The following is a 20,934-nucleotide window of genomic DNA, read 5'->3' as shown; positions in this document are numbered from 1 at the left end:
GACGACTCTCTAGTTGTTATAAACCAGGTCAATGACGAGTGGGACCAGAACAAAGACAACATGGACGCTTACTGCAAAGAAGTCCGCAAACTGGAAAACAAGTTCTCAGGCTTGGAATTTCATCACATCATCCGCGACAACCTCCCGGGCCTGCGGGATGAGTTTCTTCCCTCTCCTATTCTCGATCTAGTGTTCTTCCTTTCCCTTACTGATCTAGTTTTGTGCGCAGGTGGATTGTTCGCATTATCTTCCTTCCCTGTGCCATCCCCCATCGCCGGCCGTGCTCTCCCCCAACCCGGCCGCGCCTTCTTCGCTTCTGCGCGCCCAAGTACATGACCCCGTCCATGGACAAGTACAATTACAGGGACTTCCTATCTCAAGGATCTTCCTCCGGTGCAGGTAGCTTTCGTAGATCCCCGGAAGATGTGGACGAAGATGACTTCAGCCCGTTCATTTCGCCGCCGGCCCCCTCCCTGTCCGCTCCCTGCCACCACATGGAGCATTTGGATCTCAACTCATAGGCGGACGTCTTCCCCAATATTGAGTCCTACCAAGAGTTTCTACAGGGTGGTGATGCCGGTCTGGAGCATCCACTCCCTCCTCGTAATGTCATTGAATGGTCGTTTGGAGTTCTAAAGATGAAGTGGAGGATATTGCTTGACCTTCCTAGCTATCCAATGCAAAAGCAAAGCCATATAATTATTGCATGCATGGCACTACACAATTTTATTAGGGAGAGTTTTTGAGATATGTGGACTTTGATTTGGTTGATCATGATGAGAACTATGTTCCATTCGCTGAAGGATCCTCTTCTGACAGTAATATGTCAAATGTACGTCATGGGGACGAAGATCGAAAGATGAACGAGTTCTGTGATTGGATAGCCGATGGTTTGTTTAGTAGACTTACAATGGTGATTTTATTGATGTGTTGAATTATTGTATGGATGATTTATGGACACTTCTTTCCGATTATATGAGTGTATGTACATTTGTATGGACTTTTTTTACTGAATGGAATAAACATGTGGCAAAAAAATATTTGGCGTCTGGAGCTAGCTCAGTGTGTTAGGGCCGGTAACAAAAAATTTTGGTGTCTGGAGGTACCTTGGCGCAGGGTGTGGCGCCACCAGCAAAATGGCACTAGTTAGCGCAAGGCCATGGCGCCAGGCAGAGAAGGAGCAGGGGCATAGAGGGAGGGTAGCATGGTTCTTTTGCTATAGCATTTATTGCCTTTAATCAATTTTAGTTACTGGAACTAAACAATCTTTAGTTTATGGATTAAAAGTTGATTAAAAATAATTTTTAGGAGCTGAAATTTAATTTCAGGCTCTTACATACCTCGTGGAGGAGGAGGCATCAGCCATAGGAATGGCATCTGGGGCTTTGGGTCAGATCGCACGCGACTACTCGATCCGATCACCGACTGGCTCTGTCTGATCCGGTGTGTTGTGGCGTGTACTACGTGGTTCCTGCAGGCTGCAGGCCGGGCCGGGCCTTTACGAGCCCTGCGCCGCATACGTGTCGCCGAGCTGCGGCGGCCTCCGCTCCACTGACACCGTAGTACGTGCCCTCCTCTGGTAAAAAAAGATAATCGAGGGATTACATATTAGCATGCAACCTTGCTTGCATTCTGGGCTCGACGGCATGTTCTCCATTGGGCAACTGCCAGTTCATCGCTTCTCACCCCCAGTACAGTAGCCTCTTTTTTTTCCCCCCTCCAGGATAGGATAGTACATGCTTTTTCTCGGGAATACTAGAACAGAACAGATTCAGTAGAGTCTTGTACCGTATGAAGCTGAACGCAAAAGCAGTGGCCAGTCATCTACGGAGTATACGTAGGAAATACGCGACACAGTTGCAAGCACTGAGAGGTAGGCGTTGCAAGTTGGGTGGACGCGCGGGTCCATTTCCGTCCCGTCCCCGTCCGACACACACACGCCGCTTTCCGAGCTGCCTGCACTGTGCGGATAAGCTTCGAGCTAAGGCGATGGCCGCCAGCTGGGCCCACCTTGATGTCACTCACGCTCCCTCTCACATCTTGTTTCTTGTCGCGTCACGGTGATGAGTGATGACCACGATTAAAACACGAGCTGTTGCTTTCAAGCGTATAAAATATAAACTAATAGTGATAAACTAGCAAAACTTTCTCATGCTTTGGGGCTAACATTTTTTTTAGGTTGACTGCCGACTTCCCCCCCCCCCCCCCCCCCCCCGCCCCCCCCTGTTGTGCAAACGGCAGTCAGGAGGTAGCTAGGGGAGTCAGTACAAGTGCGCCGGTCAAAAGCCAAGGTTAAAAAAGGCTACTCCAGTAGTGGCAGCAGTACCGTTCATTTTTTCACTATTAGCACCCCGGAGAATGTGATGAGAATGGGATTCTCGGACCTACGTCTACCACCCACAAGTAGGAACAAAAACAACCTACTGATGTAGTATAGCGATGGTCAGGCTGACCGACCCTACTTTTTTTATTTCACAGTCTTCGCCGTCCGGATGGGTAGTCGCCACATTGGACGGAGAAACAGACATCGGGATGAAAGCACCTGCAAGATTTTTTCCCCCCTTCACTGAAAGCACCCTGGAAAGATGAAAACGAGGCTGAGGTGCACCCACAGATTCAGGTTCAGATCCAAGAACAAAGGGAAAACCAGCTGCAGATGTATAGCTAGCGATGGGTGGTCAGACTGACTGACCCTACCTTTGGTTTCACAGTCTTCGATCGCCGTCCGGTTGCTACCCGTATTGGTCAACGACAAACAAACATTGGTGTTGGTACGGGATGAAATCTTGGCTGGATTGTCTCTCTCGTTTCGATGATCGGAGATTTGGAGCTCGAGCTCGTGCGGCGCATTGGTGGGAGCAAATTGAAAGGGTGACTTGAGCTGAGCACTGTGGCTGCTGGATGCTGTCATCCCGTCCTGTTGGAGACTCTGGCAACAGTGCCTACTGCCCTTGAGCTGCTGCTGCTGCGGTACTAGAATTGAGACCGTGGTGCTGCTGCTGCATCGAAGAAGCAGAATCAGAAGGACAAATCAATCGAATAATTGGACTGGCGGCCGTTTAGCGCAGCAAGTCGGACGTACGGCCAGCAGGCAAAAAGACGGCAAGCTTGTTTGCATGAGCAAGAGAGCAAGTGATAAATATTTTGGGTCGATGTCATCCCGCCTAAATAATTTAAAAGAAGAAATAAATTAGCATGCCATCGCAATTAATCAGCCGTCTCGAAAAATAATACTGGGTATCCACTTGCCCAGTAGAATCTCAAGGCCAGGATTTGCCGTTAACCGGCACTAGATGTTGGAACGCTACAGCTGCCGGCTCTAGCACTTGAAGGGAGGCCATTTGGCAGACTTGTGCTCCCAAGATACCCAACACGAACACGTAGGCACATCTCAATTGCCTTTGCCCTGCTATAACATCATGTTCGAAGATGGTAAGGGACCTTAGTTTTGGCATGCATGTTCACGGTAGGCCAAGCATTGTAGTTACGTTATGCAGAGATAACCTGCGAACCTCATGCTTGCTTCCCAATTAAAGAAAGCTTCCCATCACCTGATAAGGTGGTGATGAAACATTCTTCCATTGACAGGGAAATAATGAGATGAAGCACTGTATCATGCACACGGCATGCAAGCCTCAGGTGTACCTTCCACATCCTCGCCTACCGGCTGGATCAGGCTTCTATTTACAAGCTCATTCAAGTAACTCTATCCGATCTCGAGGAAACTTCGGTCTCCTGCTTGTTGGTCTTGGACAAAACCCTCAGCTACCCACCTCCATATCAACCGATCCTTTCCAATCTCATAGTCTTCTGGAAATATGCATGCTTAGGTACAATAAACATGTCTTCAGATGAGAAGGTATAGATCATAATAGCTGATCGAGTAGCAGTATCTTCGTCATACTGCCCATACCAGGTTTCTTTTCAAGCCCAGAACCAATTGAGTCACACACATCATGCCACTCTTTTATATTCTCTAATTTATTAGCAAGCAAACTCGATGCGGTAATGATAGCTAATGGGACACCTCCACATTTCTTCAGAATTTTTTGAGAGACACCCAAAAATTTGCTAGGACATTTTTCTTTTGATCCAAATATTCTCCCATAGAATAATTTTTCAGAGTTCTCAAGGGAAAGTGGTTCGAGCGTATAGCAACCGTTGACTTCCTTAGAAACATCAATAATACGGGTGGTACTTGCTCATGTTATTCTCGATTAGAGCAAGTACTATCACCTCCCTCCCAATGTTTTATATCCCATATATCATCAATAACAATGAGGTACCTATATATGGCGACGAATAAGGCATATAAGTGTAGTTAATTACCAATTTAGGTGAAAGAGAATCTATGTAGCTATTTCAGAATTCCAATGATAATTTGCAATATGAGTAAAAGCATGCTAGCCAAGCTAACAAGAATATATATATGGTATTTATGTTCTTGCCCCTGCTTTGAAGTGAATTGTGATTTTACCTCATTTTTTCAACTTTGTGATTTTGCTCTCAACTATTCACAAGTGCCGCAGGGGGGGCATTGACTTGTGAATAGTTGAGGGCAAAATCACAAAGTTAAAAAAAATGAGGGTACAAATACAATTACACTTGAAAACGGGGGCAAGATAAAAGACATAGAGTAAATGACTTGTTTTTGGATAAATTTTAAATATCAGAATGATTTTTTTTATTTTGGGGCGGAGGGAGTAGGTTTTAAATATTCTTGCACAGAGCCCTACGTTTTGGTCCAAATCTTTCCTTGATGCAGTAGTACATGTTCATAAAGAAGGAGAACATGCAACTACAAGCCCCGCTCATCATGTGCACACACCATTTTATAGTGTTAGTGTTGACGCCAGATTTCGTCACTAGTAGAATCGGCGCCAAGAAAAGAGGAAATTGGAAAAATACAGTTGGGAATCGGCCGAATGGCGCTACAGTTCTAGATCGGCCAACGCTACAGTGCGGGATCGGCCAGTGGCTTCTGCGTCGCTTCCGGATCAGACGCGCCGGGCTCCCAATCGGTTGCCCTTTGCCGATAAGGAATCGGCCGGTTAGGAGGTTGGGTTAATTGGGCCTGTATGGGCTTGGAAAGGAATAGAAGGATAAGGGGAAGATCAGCCCATGAAGCGTATAATAACCAACCTAGCACGAATCGTGTTTGTAAAAATTCGTTTTCTATTTGAATTAGGGATAGAATTCTAGTCAGTTAAGGAGTCATCCGTACGGGGCTATAAATAGCTACCTTTGTAAATCTTTAATCATCAACAAACCAATACAACCAACTACTTTTTCCTCGTACTTACTTTCAAGCAGGCGACTTCGCCAAATACTTTCTCTTTTCACGAGTTCGTACGGGTTGGCAGGGCTGCATCAACTTGATCTCCAGCCGATCTTGTAAGTTCCGTTTACCGAAGAAATTCTAAGCTTTAACTTCGGGCGTATCGCTGTTGTTTCGTTTAGATTTATTCACTAGTTATCGATATTTACTAGAATCATAGGTTTTACTTATCTTTCTAGTTTTATCACCAGTTATCCAGCTAGGAATCGGTGGTCTCGGCTTTCTTTACGTTCTGCTATTAAATTCATCTATTTTATATTGCCGATTAGATCTATTCCTAGTGTTGTTATCATAAGCATTGTGTCGATTACTCTAGTAGTTTTCCATCTACAAGGCTACAGTAATCGGCTGCCTTATAGCCGATTTCTTTATTACGGCAAATCGGCCGATTCGCTGATAAGCTCTCTCGAGATCGGAAACTTAGCCGATCGTGATTTCTGGACCTGACACGTATCCTTCCTTGCCAATCAACAGGTCAGATTGGCTGGCACGCCGCACGAACCGCACCAGGGCAATCACCCGAACAGGAGTTAAGCAGATTCTCCCGGGTCGTGTGTCAGACGCTGGGGATTCGGGTGACCGATTTCTAGCGCCAACACAGTTTTAGCACGCCTGGTGGGACAAATACAACCGCCGCCATGTCGAAAGTTGCCGAAGTCTCCGACGATAACGTCATCGAGGTGACGGAAGCAGATCTAAAGGACGACCAGAAGGAAGAACTGGATAAGCATACGGCACATTTCCGAAAAACTTGCTTACAGTCTTTCAGTCGCTCCAGAAGCGGGGAGACTATCAAGAAAACTCCGTTTTCAAGTCCCCGCCAGATTACAATCTCTGAGGACTCGGCCAAGATGGCCGATATGGTCCAACAGTCCGTTTATCACGCCTTCATTGATCAATCCCCGGTACTTGCAAATACGGTGTACAACGCCGTTGTCAACTCTTTCGCTGGTGGGATACCTTAAGGGTACAGGAGACCGGCATACACTCAGCCGATTCCACCAAACCAGGGTTACTTGAATTCGGTTTCTCAGCCGATCCAATTTTCTGTTGGGGGTTCGGGCGCTTCTTCATCATCAGTTCCTATAGGGTATAACTCCATCCAGCTGTCCTCTGCGCCGTTCCCTCCAGTTAGCCCATCGCCTTGGGGGGCACCATCAGCCACGGCCGGTCAGAATCAATCGGCCAGTCAAGGAAGCCTACCATTCCAGGCATCTTTCCAGGCGGCCACTCGGCCGACCGTGCCGCCATACCAGCCTGTCGCACCGGAGATGAATAAAACAGCAGAGCTCATACTGTATGATGAAACAAGTGGCTCATTCAAACAGCCGATTTTCAATTCACAGCCGGCTTTCACTCAGATGCCACCTGCTTTCACCCAACATCAGGCTATTCCACCTCCGGTATACCAGCACGTGCCAATACCTCAACCAACGGTTCACCAGCAACAGCCAGATTGGTCAGCACGTATTGCGGAAGTGATTTAGGAACAATTCGGCTTAAAGCCGAAGGTGCAAACTTACACTTATAGGACACCATACCCATCTACATATGACCTACTGCCATTTCCCCATCGGTATAAAGTTCCTGACTTCACCAAATTCTCGGGGATGGATGATACTTCAACCGTGGAGCATGTGAATAGATTCATCATCCAATGCGGAGAGGCAGCTACGCAAGATGCTCTACGGGTGCGGTTGTTCTCGTCATCCCTGTCTGGCTCGGCCTTTCAGTGGTTCACGACATTACCGCCAAACTCGATTATCACATGGGCCGATTTAGAAAGACAGTTTCACAAATACTTCTACGCCGGAGTGCATGAGATGAAGCTGTCCGATTTGACCAGCCTCAGGCAGAGAAGCGACGAGCCGATATCCTCATATGTACAGAGGTTTCGGGAAATCAGGAACAAATGCTATTCCCTGGCTCTAAACGACGCGCAGCTGGCCGATATAGCCTTTCAAGGCCTCCTGCCCCACATCAAAGAGAAATACGCCTCACAAGAGTTCGAGAGTTTAAGCCAGATCGTCCATCGATTGTCTGGACAGGAGGTGCGTTCTTTCGATCCACGGAGGAATTTGCAGAAGAAAGTGGCGTTCCTGGAAGAGATGGAGGACGAGGAAGACGTTGAGGTCGGGCTTGCGGAATGGGTCAAGGGAAAGAAGCCAATATCATGCCCGTTCGGTAAAAAGGAGCCAGAGGCGTTTGGTTTTGACACAACAAAGGCCGATAAAATCTTCGACCTTCTCCTCCAAGAAGGGCAGATCAAGCTCTCGCCATATCATACAATACCTTCTGCCGAACAACTAAAAAAGATGAAATATTGCAAGTGGCACAACGCCCCATCCCATGATACCAATGAGTGCAAAATCTTCAGACAGCAGATACAGTCGGCCATTGAGCAGGGCAGACTTAAATTTGAAGTGCCGACAAAATCGGCCAAGCCGATGAAGATTGACCAGCACCCTTTCCCCACCAACATGGTTGATACAGGGAAGAATTCACTCCAAACAAAGGTGCTGACGTCCGAATCGGCTAAAAAGAGTGGCGCCGTCGACCCCAGAAATCAAGCTACGCCTGAAGATGTCAAGGGGAAGCGGCGGATGGAGGACGACGACGGCGAATCGGAAGAGCCACGCATTACTTCCCAGTTCCTGCTCCAGAAATACCAACTTCAGCATGAACGCTCAAGATCCCGGGAAGAAGCGATGCGACGGCACGAGGATCACTGGAGGTGCCCGTTCTTCATCCACTGTTGGGAAAACAACCTCAGGCTACCTTCGGCCGATAATTGCCCAGAATGCAACGGCCCGTATCGTGGCAACCGGCCGTTCAACAGGTCTCGCTCCAGAGACGGAAGGCCAGAACCGATCAGCAGGAATTGGCACAACCAAGATGACCAGCGCCCTCCCGTGCGTGCTCGGCTGGGGGGCAGAAGTGACCGATACGATCGGTCGGAGGATAGTCGCCATGACAGGCAGGGGGGCAGGACTGATCGACATGACCGGTCAGAAAACAGGGCTAACGTTCACAATCAGCTTGAAGAGATGGCCGATGCTCGGGTGGCAGACGAAAACCCGCTAGGACGTGAGCCGGTGTTTGAACGCCCCAGGTCAGGAGCCAAACCAATAAATCCCAGGTGGTGTCCCGACGGGCTGACTAAATCTCAAAAACGAAGGATCCAACGCCTCCGCCAATGGGAACAGCAGGAGGAGGAACAACAGAGCACGCCAGACAAGAAGGAAGGAAGGCCTCGGGTATGGCGTCCCAAAAGAAATGATAAAGGGGACGATGAATCGGTGGGAGATGAATCGGCAGCCGATATCAGCATGGTCTTCATACTGCCGATGGAATTCATGACTCCTGCCGATCGACAGGATTCGTCGGCAATAGAAGAACAGATGGCACAGTTGGCTTTGGAGCCAATGATGGCCACGTTCGAGAAGGCCGAAGATGACAAACGACAACACCTGAAAGCACTGTTCCTTAAAGGGCATGTCGACGGCCGCCCCCTCACTAGATTAATGGTGGACGGGGGAGCTGCGGCCAACATCATGCCATACGCCGTGCTCCGGAAGCTTGGGAAGAGCGATGATGACTTGACCAAGACAGACATGATGCTCAAAGACTTCAAAGGCAACGTGTCAAACGCTCGCGGCGCTCTCTGCGTCGACCTCACCATCGGCAGTAAGACCCTTCCCACCACCTTCTTTATTATTAATGGCAAGGGATCCTATAACATGCTACTCGGCCGGGACTGGATACACGCAAACTGCTGCATCCCATCAACAATGCATCAATGTCTTGTACAATGGATCGGCGACAACATCGAGGTAGTCAACGCCGATTCCGCATACAGCATCGCGGCAGCCGACACGCAGCAGTGGAGCTGCGAAACCGTCAGGTGCATATCCGGCAAAGTATGGGAGACCGATTTCCTGAAGGTCACCGATTTTGGCCTGCAGCCGATCCGAGCAGTCGGCTCCGAAGACTCAGAATAGATGGATCAGTTCGCCCGAGAAGATGGGAATCTAGGGCACGGGTTCATGTCGGCCGATTCATTAGAGATGATAGACTTAAGTGATGGTACCAAACCAAGGCCGACTTATATTAGTGCAAATTTAGACCCAGAATATAAATGTAAATTGACAAATTTGTTAAGAGAATTTAAGGATTGTTTTGCTTGGGAGTATCATGAGATACCCGGTTTAGATCGATCTATTGTTGAACATAGGCTACCCATAAAACCAGGGTATCGGCCGTACCAACAGCCTGCACGACGCTGCAATCCTAAAATTCTACCAGATATAAAAGCCGAAATAACTCGGCTAATCGAAGCAAAATTTATTCGACAGTGTCGTTATGCCGAGTGGATCTCCAACATTGTACCAGTGTACAAGAAGAACGGCAAGCTACGCGTTTGCGTTGATTTCAGGAATCTTAATCAGGCCACACCGATGGATGGGTACCCCATGCCAACGGCTGATGTGCTGATCGACGCCGCCGCGGGACACAAGATTATCAGCTTCATGGATGGACACGCTAGATACAATCAGATACTTATGGCCGAAGAGGACATACCCAAAACGGCCTTCAGATGCCCAGGCCACCTTGGTTTATTCGAGTGGGTGGTGATGACCTTTGGCTTGAAGAACGCCGGCGCCACGTATCAGAGAGCCATGAACTACATATTTCACAAACTTATCGGCATTCTGGTAGAGATCTACATCGACGACGTCGTAGTCAAGTCCAAAGGACACGAAGAGCATTTGGCCGATCTACGAAGAGTGCTAGAGTGCACCAAAAAACATGGGCTTAAGATGAATCCCAATAAATGTGCTTTCGGCGTATCCGTCGGACAGTTCTTAGGATTCATGGTGCACGAACGAGGGATAGAAATCAATCGGAAGACCATAGCGGCCATCAACAAAGTCGTGGCCCCGCAGAACAAAACTGAATTGCAGTCTTTAATCGGCAAGGTGAATTTCATCAGAAGATTCATATCTAATCTATCTGGACGGGTTCAGGCGTTCACACCACTGTTGAAGTTGAAACCTGACTAGGAATTTATATGGGGAGAGGAGCAGCGCAAAGCATTGGAAGATATCAAGCAATACTTGGTTTCACCACCGGTATTGGTTCCTCCTCAAACTGGTAAGCCGTTTAAGTTATACTTATGAGCCGATGAAAAAGCTATTGGGTCGGCTCTAGTCCAGGAGTTCGAAGGCAAGGAACGGGTAATTTATTATGTCAGCAGAAGACTTCTGGACGCTAAAACAAGATATCCTCCAGTGGAGCGTTTGTGCCTATGTCTTTACTTCTCATGCACCAAACTCAGGCACTATTTACTGTCGGCAGAATGCGTGGTCGTATGCAAAGACGACGTAGTACATGCTATCACTGCCGATCTTGAAAGGACGAATCGACAAATGGATCTTAGCTTTGTCAGAGTTTGACCTGCGGTATGAATCGGCAAAAGCCGTCAAGGGTCAGGTTATGGCCGATTTCGTCGCCCAACACTGCGGACCAGAGGTCACCCTCGTAGAACCGGCGCCTTGGACTGTATACTTTGATGGGTCGTCATGTGGGGTCGGGTCAGGAATCGGCATAGTTCTCATATCGCCTCGGGGGGCAAGCTATGATTTTTCTCTACCGATAGAAGCCACCGCTACTAACAATCAAGCGGAGTACCGAGCTGTATTGAAGGGCCTACAATTATTATGAGAAGTCAAGGCCGATTCTGTTGAAGTCTTCGGGGATTCCATGCTTATTGTGGATCAATTAACCTGAAGGTCCGAGTGCAAGGACAATGTATTGAGACTTTATTATGAAGATTGTCTACAACTCTTAAAAGAATTCAAATCGGCAGTAATCGAGCACATCCCAAGGGACCACAACGAGGGAGCCAACAAGCTCGCCCAGCACGCATCTGGATATCAGCCAATTCTAGGCGCTATGGCTCTAGAACTTGCGGCCGATGATTGGCGGAAAGAAATTGCCGACTACCTGAAAGATCCGTCTAAGAAGGTAGAACGACGAGTACGTTTTCATGCTACTAAGTACGTACTGCTCGAAGACGACCTGTTCTACCGAACGATCGACGGTGTCCTACTCAAATGCCTGGGAACAGAGGAAGCCAAGACTCTAATGGGAGAGATCCATGAAGGAGTATGTGGAGCACACCAATCAGCCCATAAGATGAAGTGGATGATCAGGAATAATGGATACTACTGGCCAACGATCCTCGAAGACTGTTTCAAATATTATAAGGGATGCCAGGATTGTTAGAAGTTCGGGAATGTCCAACGTGCACCCGCATCGGCCATGAATCCCATCATCAAGCCGTGGCCGTTCAGGGGATGGGGAATAGACCTTATCGGCCAAATTTACCCACCATCAAGCAAAGGGCACAAATTTATTCTGGTAGCTACCGATTACTTTACCAAATGGGTGGAAGCAATTCCATTAAGAGCCATGACATCGGCTATCATGGCCGACTTCGTAAGGGATCATATCATTTACTGATTCGGCATCCGCCAGACTATAACGACCGATCAAGGAACAATGTTCACATCGGAGGAATTCGAGGAATTTACAACCGATATGGGGATCAAATTGTTAAATTCTTCTCCGTATTACGCCTAAGCCAATGGTCAGGCCGAATCCTCCAACAAGGGGATAATTAAGCTGATCAAAAGGAAAATCGAAGAGCAACCAAAGAAGTGGCATCTATGTTTGACCGAGACCTTATGGGCATACAGGATGGATTGTCATGGGGCCACCAAGTTATCCCCTTATCAGTTGGTGTATGGTCACGATGCAGTACTACCATGGGAAGCAAGGGCGGGATCAAGGCGCATTTCGCTCCAGGACCAATTAACGGCCGACGACTACTCGTCGCTCATGAAGAGGGAACTCGATGATTTGGCTGGCCAGCGGTTGAGAGCGTTGATAAGCATTGAAGAAAATAAAAAGAAAGTAGCCAGGTGGTACGATAAGAAGGTCAAAGTCAAACAATTCTCCCCTGGGGACTTGGTATGGAAGTTAGTATTGCCGATTGGGTCGAAAGATCCTAAATTCGGAAAGTGGTCTCCTACATGGGAAGGGTCGTATAAAATCGGCAGATGTGCTCCAGGGAATGCTTACATTTTGGAAACAATAGAGGGAGAAGAATTTACTAGGGCTCTGAACGGAAGGTACTTAAAAAGATACTACCCCAGTATATGGGTTGGAGCATAAGAGGTTGACCGTAATACAATTGCACATAACCAATGTAAAACGGTTTAAACGTATAATCGTCCAAATCGGCCGATGTATTCATTCGGTACGGACGGTGGATTACACGGCCGACATGATACAAAGTCGCCCTTAGAACAAAAAATACAATAACTAATTATTCTTTTTCTTGCGCTCTCTCTCAGTCCGGCCTAGCTCTATCATGAGACGGGTGTACTCTTCTTCTATTTCCTTCATCAAAGCCTCCGCTTCGACTTGACGGGGGAGAGGGTGGCTCCGGTCCAAAGCCGGGTGTGACGTTCCTGCCGCCGTGTCTTCACGGGCGACCCGCGGAGGAAGCGGATGACTTCTGTCGGCTAGAGGTCGCCGGCAACCGTTGCTCTCCAGGAAGTCCAAGACCAGACGGGCCTCCGCAGTGATGTGTTCTTGAAGTTCGTCACGATGAGCCCTAATCAGGTCCTTATCCTCTGTCGACAACGGGTCATCAGAATGTATGAGCTCAATGGCGCGTTCGAGTTCGGGGCTAAGACGCTGAGGCTGAAACAAAGAAAGATTAAAAAGGGACATCCTCTTCCCAAGATCTAAAAAGAGAAAAGGGAATCGAGGCCAAGGTTTCACCTGGTTGACAGAGGAGGAGGAAGCCGACGAAGACATGACAGAAGGCCGCGCCGACAAGAGGGGTGAGAAAATAAAGCCGAAAGCCAAGCTGGTGCTCTCGGAAGGAAGTGCCTAGGCCGATACTTATAAGAAAAAGAGGCGTGGAGATTTGGTAAGGATGTGTCCCGTCGGAAATAGGGAAGGCAATAAATAAGGGAGGCGTCGTGAAGGACGGTCAAAACAGTTATTAAAAGTTCGTACAAATAGTCAGTGCCTTTACAGATTACCCAGAAGGGTATCGATAGCCGCGATCGCCCGTCGCCGGATCTGATCGGCAGAGTCCAGGACCCGTTGGTCTTCATCCACCGATCCAGGGACTTCTGATGCACTACGGTGGAGTTTCAAGGCTTTGTGGGCCAAGTGCTGCCTCTCCTGTTTCAATTCGCCGATGACTGAAGGAAGTTCTTGGAGCCTTTTCTCTTCGGTGCTAATTGCCTTGGTCACTTGCTCCATTTCCTTGGCAAGCTCTGCCCTTCGGTGCTTGAGGCGGTCTATCTCACCGACGATCCCTGGGCGGGAGTCTTCTAGAAAATGGATACGCTGGTGCACCTCTTGAGCTTGACTTTTGAATGCGTCCTCCTCTTCACGAGTCTTGGCCAGCTTGGCGCGATCGGCCATGTGATGAAGGGCTCGGAAGACTGGGATCCTCATGGACTCAATAAAAGCGGCCGGTGCCAATGCTTCCTCCGCTTCTTCGGGTACTCGTCCGCTGACGTCACCAAACAGCTGACGAATCGGCGAAGCATCTTCTACCAATCGGCCGATATCTCCTTGAAGAAGGGATCGGATGGTGGTAAGCTTGGCTCGGACATCGTCAGGGATGGAGCTTAGGGCGATTTGACGAGAGGCAACTTCTTCATCGTCGGAGAGGGCAACCGCAAAAGAGAAGAGGGTGTTGTCGGGGGTGTCCTGTTCCTGAAGATAATAAAGAGAAAAAATAAATCGGCTGATGGTGGAAGCAAATCGGCTAAGTAAAGCCGGAAGATAACTTACCATTTTGAAGCGAATTTCTTCATGTTGCATTTGGGAAGCCATCATGCCTTGCTCAGGGGCTTGTACCATGGGTTCATCGGAAGAGGAAGATTCCACGATTATCGGCGCGATGCTTGGACCAGCTCCCTGAGAGGGGACCAGTGGTTGAGGAGCGCTTGGCGTACCGATAGCCTGTGTCAGAAGGTTGAATAAGTATATTATGCAAATACCAGGGAAAATCGGTGAAATAGTGCTATACCTCAACGGATGGAAGCGGGGGCGCGTCGATGGCCGATTGGGTTGTTGCCGATTGTTGGGTGTCCATGGGAGTGCTCTGTGCAGTCTAAGATAAGAAGGATTAATATCAAAACAACAATCAGGAAGAATAAAACATAAGTTTACCTGAACGGCCTCTAACAACAATGACGCGGCGGCTGCCCCAGCTTGTGTGACGACTTGAGTATCGATATCTCTGGTGGCCTGAGGGGGTGGCGCGGCCGGAGTCTCTGCCGATACGAGCATAGGAGGATCCACCGATTCTATGCGGGCTCGGACTCGGCGACTGGTCTTCTTGGTGATCCTTTTCTGAGCTTGTTTCGATCGGCCAGCAATCACGTCCACGGACGGAGTATCATAGCCGATGAGAGGGTAGGAGGTGTATGGATGATGACCCTCTATTAACCGACCACTCCGGCTGTGTGTTGGAGGAGTGCGATTCTCCGCCTGAAGAAATAGTAAAACATTAGTGTTCAGTCGCGTTGAAAAAAGGAGTAAAAATCGTCTGAGGAAAATACCTCGGCATTTGGGTCAATGTTGGCTGGATCCAGGAGGTTACAGTATGCCGATGCCGAATTGCAGAAGAGGAATTGTTTCCATTCGGCCCACCAAAGTTTGAATGGCTGGACAGCAAAGGGAGCTACTATCCAGTTGTTCAGGTCAATGGTGTTGGAGTCCGGAATCCGGTCTCGTACCCGACTGTAGTCCAGACAGGTTGTGAGCTCATCTCTGAACTTGACTCGGCCAGCAAAATACACTTGAATCGGCAGCTGACCCATGCCGAACTGACGTGCTGCAACAAAGGGGTTGTAGAACTCGTACGTGGGGGCATCTTTCCCCGAGAAGAAGTTGGCTGGCAAGATTCCTGGCTTGATTAACTCGTCGTTGAGTTCTTCGTCGAATCGGCCAGTGCTTGAGTCGAAGCAGGTTGGGAGTTCAAAGATTGGGTCATCCCGCTGATAAGGAAACCAAACGGTTGCATCTTCATTAAAACCGTTGTAAAAGCATCGGAAGTACTCGGCTACTTTTGTAGCGGAATACGTGCAACCTGGAAAGGCTGATGCTGCTTCACCAAAAGACATGCATCGGCGACGATCGGTAGGATCTTCTGCCGATTCAATGTTGGGGAACATCATACGGTCCACCCTCTGCTGGGTGATCTTGCTCATATAGAGGTTCAGCCATAAGTTGATGAACCACCAGGGTCCGCCTGGATTTCCGATCGGCTCTCCCTTGGATAGTTTGATGCCGATTTGGTGGAGCATGTGCTACGCCGCCCCTAGCAAGTGTTTCCCAAGGGGAACGCGGGTTCCTCCGGACAATGCTTCGGCTAAAGCCTAGGTGTTGGTTGATGGGCCGGCTGCTCTTCCACAAAAGAAGTGTTTTTCTAACCACATCATTAAGAAGGCCGTATGTTCCCTATTCTCGACAGACCCAACTCTTTTATTGCATCTGATGAATCCTTTCCACCCGCCGATTCCCCTTGTGTCCAGCCGATGTGACGTTGCGGCTAAGAGGTGGAAAGGTGTGTCCGGGGAAGAAATGTCAAGGCCGGTCAACAGAACCACATCGGCCAATGTTGGGGTCATAGGTCCATGACCAAATAAGAAAGCATTGAGGGCGTCAGACCAAAAGTAAGAAGCCGCTATTACCAACGGCTCATTTCTCTCCATCTGGGATAAAGACAGATTGATACACTGGCCGATTTCGAGCTCGTCCCATGAGACACTCTTCGACGCGGCTACCCGTTGGTACCACTCCCTCCAACCTGGGGTTTCATTCGGCCAGGACCTAAAAGTGCCCAGCCAGTGATCCAGGTCCATGCCGGATTGTTTGAAGGGAATTCTGTGGGTTTCTAAATTGATAAGTTCTATTGGATCTGGGTTCCCCATAGGTCCGAGGCAAATAAGGCCGGGATTTCCCGTAAGATGGATAGTAATGCAATGCCTAACCGCCTAAAAAAGGAAGGGGGGTAAGAAATAGATCTAAAGTAAATGTATTGCCGATAGAAGAAGGATTCGGTAATAACCTCTGGGATGAAGTTCCGTGTGGTCGGCGTGGTCGCCGGTGCAGATGCGGACGATGAGGCCACGATGGGGATCGCCATTGGGATCTCCGATGAAGCTCCTTCTTCTGTTGATGGAGCAACTGCCGTCGCCACTATCGCCGGAGGTGCTACTTCTGGAGCATCGCGCGCTGGAGAGCTGCCAGAAGGAGCCGCCATTGGAGAGGAAGAGAAGAAGCAATAGGAGGATGGCGCTAGAAAGCTTCGGTGACAAGGGAAAAGTGCCGAGGGAAGAAGAAAGCGCGCGCGCGGAGGAAGAAAGACGTGAGCTTGAAGATAAAGTGCGGGGTGAACCGTTATTTAAAGGGCGTCTGAAGAGGGGTAAAAATGGAATTTTTACCGCGTCGGCGTTTCGAGTTTTTCGGGAGTAGTGGTTGTCGTGGGCGCCCGTTTCGAAAAGATTGCAATCATCAGCTGGAAGACCGCGAAACGGAAGAATATTCTCATTGCGTCTGTTTCGGAGCAGAAGTTGAAAAGAATTTTGAAGTAAAAGACTATGTTTTACTCCGAAACTGGGGGGCATGTGTTGACGCCAGATTTCGTCACTAGTAGAATCGGCGCCAAGAAAAGAGGAAATTGGAAAAGTACAGTTGGGAATCGGCCGAATGGCGCTACAGTTCTAGATCGGCCAACGCTACAGTGCGGGATCGGCCAGTGGCTTCTGCCTCGCTTCCGGATCGGACGCGCCGGGCTCCCAATCGGTTGCCCTTTGTCGATAAGGAATCGGCCGGTTAGGAGGTTGGGTTAATTGGGCCTGTATGGGCTTGGAAAGGAATAGAAGGATAAGGGGAAGATCAGCCCATGAAGCGTATAATAACCAACCTAGCACGAATCGTGTTTGTAAAAATTCGTTTTCTATTTGAATTAGGGATAGAATTCTAGTCAGTTAAGGAGTCATCCGTACGGGGCTATAAATAGCTACCTTTGTAAATCTTTAATCATCAACAAACCAATACAACCAACTACTTTTTCCTCGTACTTACTTTCAAGCAGGCGACTTCGCCAAATACTTTCTCTTTTCACGAGTTCGTACGGGTTGGCAGGGCTGCATCAACTTGATCTCCGGCCGATCTTGTAAGTTCCGTTTACCGAAGAAATTCTAAGCTTTAACTTCGGGCGTATCGCTGTTGTTTCGTTTAGATTTATTCACTAGTTATCGATATTTACTAGAATCATAGGTTTTACTTATCTTTCTAGTTTTATCACCAGTTATCCAGCTAGGAATCGGTGGTCTCGGCTTTCTTTACGTTCTGCTATTAAATTCATCTATTTTATATTGCCGATTAGATCTATTCCTAGTGTTGTTATCATAAGCATTGTGTCGATTACTCTAGTAGTTTTCCATCTACAAGGCTACAATAATCGGCTGCCTTATAACCGATTTCTTTATTACGGCAAATCGACCGATTCGCTGATAAGCTCTCTCGAGATCGGAAACTTAGCCGATCGTGATTTCTGGACCTGACACGTATCCTTCCTTGCCAATCAACAGGTCAGATTGGCTGGCACGCCGCGCGAACCGCACCAGGGCAATCACCCGAACAGGAGTTAAGCAGATTCTCCCGGGTCGTGTGTCAGACGCTGGGGATTCGGGTGACCGATTTCTAGCGCCAACAGTTAGCAATAGTACTCACTGACTAGCATGTCTTTTACCGTAGTTGTACAAATTTAATAGTGTTAGCAATTTGCGCCTGTTTAAGCTATATATGGGCATGTATAATTTTCAGGCTTGGATAGTTGTACCGTGTGATTTGCACAAAAAAAAAATCAATTTTCAGGCTTGGATGTATTACTTTATGATTTCCATCATAACGGATAATACCATACTATTTGTGAATTGGAATTTTAGGTCCTTTTGTGTTAGATCTCCGCATGGATATTGGAACATTGGAGTAAAAGGGGAGGAGTTGGATAAACCGGACAGGCACCTCCTCATTCCTTCACCCAACGACAAACGTGATAGAACTGAGGAAATGCATTACGTCTCTGATCGTGAACTGGACAGTGATGGTGAAGAGGGCTGGGCAGTACAGATACCTCATCACAGTATCGACGGTACACGCCCTATGTATATAATTCCGAGGAGCAGGCACCGTGATGGCTCCATATACCGGGGCACAGATTGCTGGATATATAGAAGAATTTTGTATTGCAAACCGTAATGAGAGTAAGTGATCAATAATTCTTTGGGTTGTATAAACCACTAACATACCAAGTCTTAGATTGCAAAATGATGGTTACAAATTTTGTTTTCTTTTCTCTGTTCATCTGAAATAGGTTTATCTAGTTTAATATTAGGGATTTGAAACAAAATCAAATTAATAATGCTCTTGGTTATCCATCGTAAAATATCCCTTTTAAGTACAAGTGGAACATGGCTGGTTCTAAACATGTTTGCTCTAGCTATTACTTCTATATGAAGATCTACTAAACAATAATAATTTTGTAGGGTTCTCTCATCAATATCGCTGGTCCTAAGCGAGGGATCGAATTAATTGACACTATTCTAATCGAATATGACATGAGGATCAAGACAAACAAACAGGAAAAGGATGATCTACAGTTGATTGATGGCGCATCGTCATTCATGGACGACATGAGCACCCGGGACCTTGGCATATCCAAAAGACGAATCCATGGCGAATGTGGGTCAGTTGAGATATCCATGTCGCGTCTTAGCTATGCAGTTGAGGCTACTGTACAGGTTCTCATATCAGAAGTGTACAGCAGCTTCAATTTGCATGTCGGATGTTTTACCAGCGGGCTGCAGGAAGAAATTCAGCTGTTTGATGGCGCTATTGGCGAGCCAGGTGGCTTAAAGAGATCTGTGGTTGCTGTAAGGATGGGTACTTCTATGGATTTGAAGTTCTAAGGTTGGTTCGGAGTCATCCGTATCCGACGAGCATTGTTGTACCTTCACGGCGAAACAACACGGGTGCGTTAATCAACAGATTAAGACTGATCTTGCGTTGCTTTCAGTAAACGTGACTTGGTCGATTTTGCCACGGATATATTTAATCAAGAGATAAAGACTGATATTGCATTGATTTCAGTGAAGTTGACTTGGTCAACTTTGCCTCTCGGACTAGATTAGGCAGTAATTTTACACAGCAAGAAAGTTGCCTCTGTTATGAGGAGGCCAAGAGAGACTAGGCAGTCGTGGCAGCAGTCGAACACTCAGGCTAACTGTATTCTGGCTGCCTAAATTTAGGGGTGGCAGCCTTGGGTTGTTACCAGACATATTATAAAAGTAAGTGCCTGCAGTGTCTGCATATTCCGTTCGGCGGCCATGCATGCTCCATACTCGTGCGGTGCAGTTGCTATATGCTTTACATTTTGTTTCTTCTCTCAATCACATTTTCAGCAATGCAAGCGATACGTCTTAGCAGTAATGTAGTATAGTAGTTCTATACTATGGATTACGTCTTTATAGAAAAAGTTAAATTTTTGGCCTCGGTACATGTGAGCCATGCATAGCAATGTTTTGCCTGAAGTGAGATGGCCATTTGTCCCATCTTGATTGCATCCGCTTTTATCAGCAAATAAAATGCTCACACTTCAAAATGAAATAGAGTAATTTTTTAAACATATATAATATATGAACTTACACACAGACACACTCCACACACAACCCATACATTATGTGCAAGTTAAAACCTATATCCACTCACATGCCTGTCTTAAAGAGATGGTCTTCAGCATTCCAGGAAAAATTTTAAAATATTCCCCAAAATCCGGAGGTTCCGAAACCGGTGCTATTTGGGTTGGGTTTCTGGTGATCAATCGGTCCAGGCCCGTTCGCATGAGTAACTTGAGAAAAGGAAAGAAACGAAGAAGAAATTTACTCCACCCATGACCCTCCGGCCGCCACCGCCGTTGCCGCGCGCGCTCATCTCGGAAGAGGAAAATGCCAGGAGTCGACAACGAGATGGCGCAGATGCAAACCCTCTCACGCTCGATCCTTCGTCTCCTCCGACGCCCTAACGCAGCCACCCTCCTGCTCCGACGCGCCGCCCCTCTCGAGACGAGATGTACCGCCTCTCCGCTCCTTCACGGCCACTCCTCTCTTTCATGGCCTCTGCAAAGCCTCGCTGGTGCTTATCCATGGACTCCCAGTGCGTTTGCTAAATTTTGCGCCTTTAGTTGGTTTGGTTAAGTTTTGGGTCTGGATCATGGCCAAATTTGGGTTTTTAACAACCGTCCCCACATTGATTCAAAGATGAGGCAACATTTTTTTAGTTAATCCCATATGACTCCCAAAACAGAGTGAAAAGGCCGAAAATATAAATCAATTTCAGCCATACCGTGATTTTCCTGGGCGAGCACTCACAACACATGAACAATCTACAAAACAGTGGTACGACCAAAGAGTTCATCGACTGTTATGGCT

At 47.7% G+C, this 20,934-nt stretch overlaps 1 pseudogene; it reads left to right on the top strand.

Annotated features, from left to right (window-relative positions):
• Window positions 1-13,852: 13,852 nt before the first annotated feature.
• LOC117853516 (uncharacterized) lies at window positions 13,853-19,765 on the top strand (annotated as a pseudogene).
• The last annotated feature ends 1,169 nt before the right edge of the window (window positions 19,766-20,934 follow it).

The sequence above is a fragment of the Setaria viridis genome, chromosome 1, assembly GCF_005286985.2.
Source record: "Setaria viridis chromosome 1, Setaria_viridis_v4.0, whole genome shotgun sequence".
In the NCBI taxonomy this organism is placed as follows: Eukaryota; Viridiplantae; Streptophyta; class Magnoliopsida; order Poales; family Poaceae; genus Setaria; species Setaria viridis.
The sequence above is the reverse complement of the archived record's forward strand: the minus strand, read 5'-3'. Positions and strand labels throughout refer to the sequence as shown.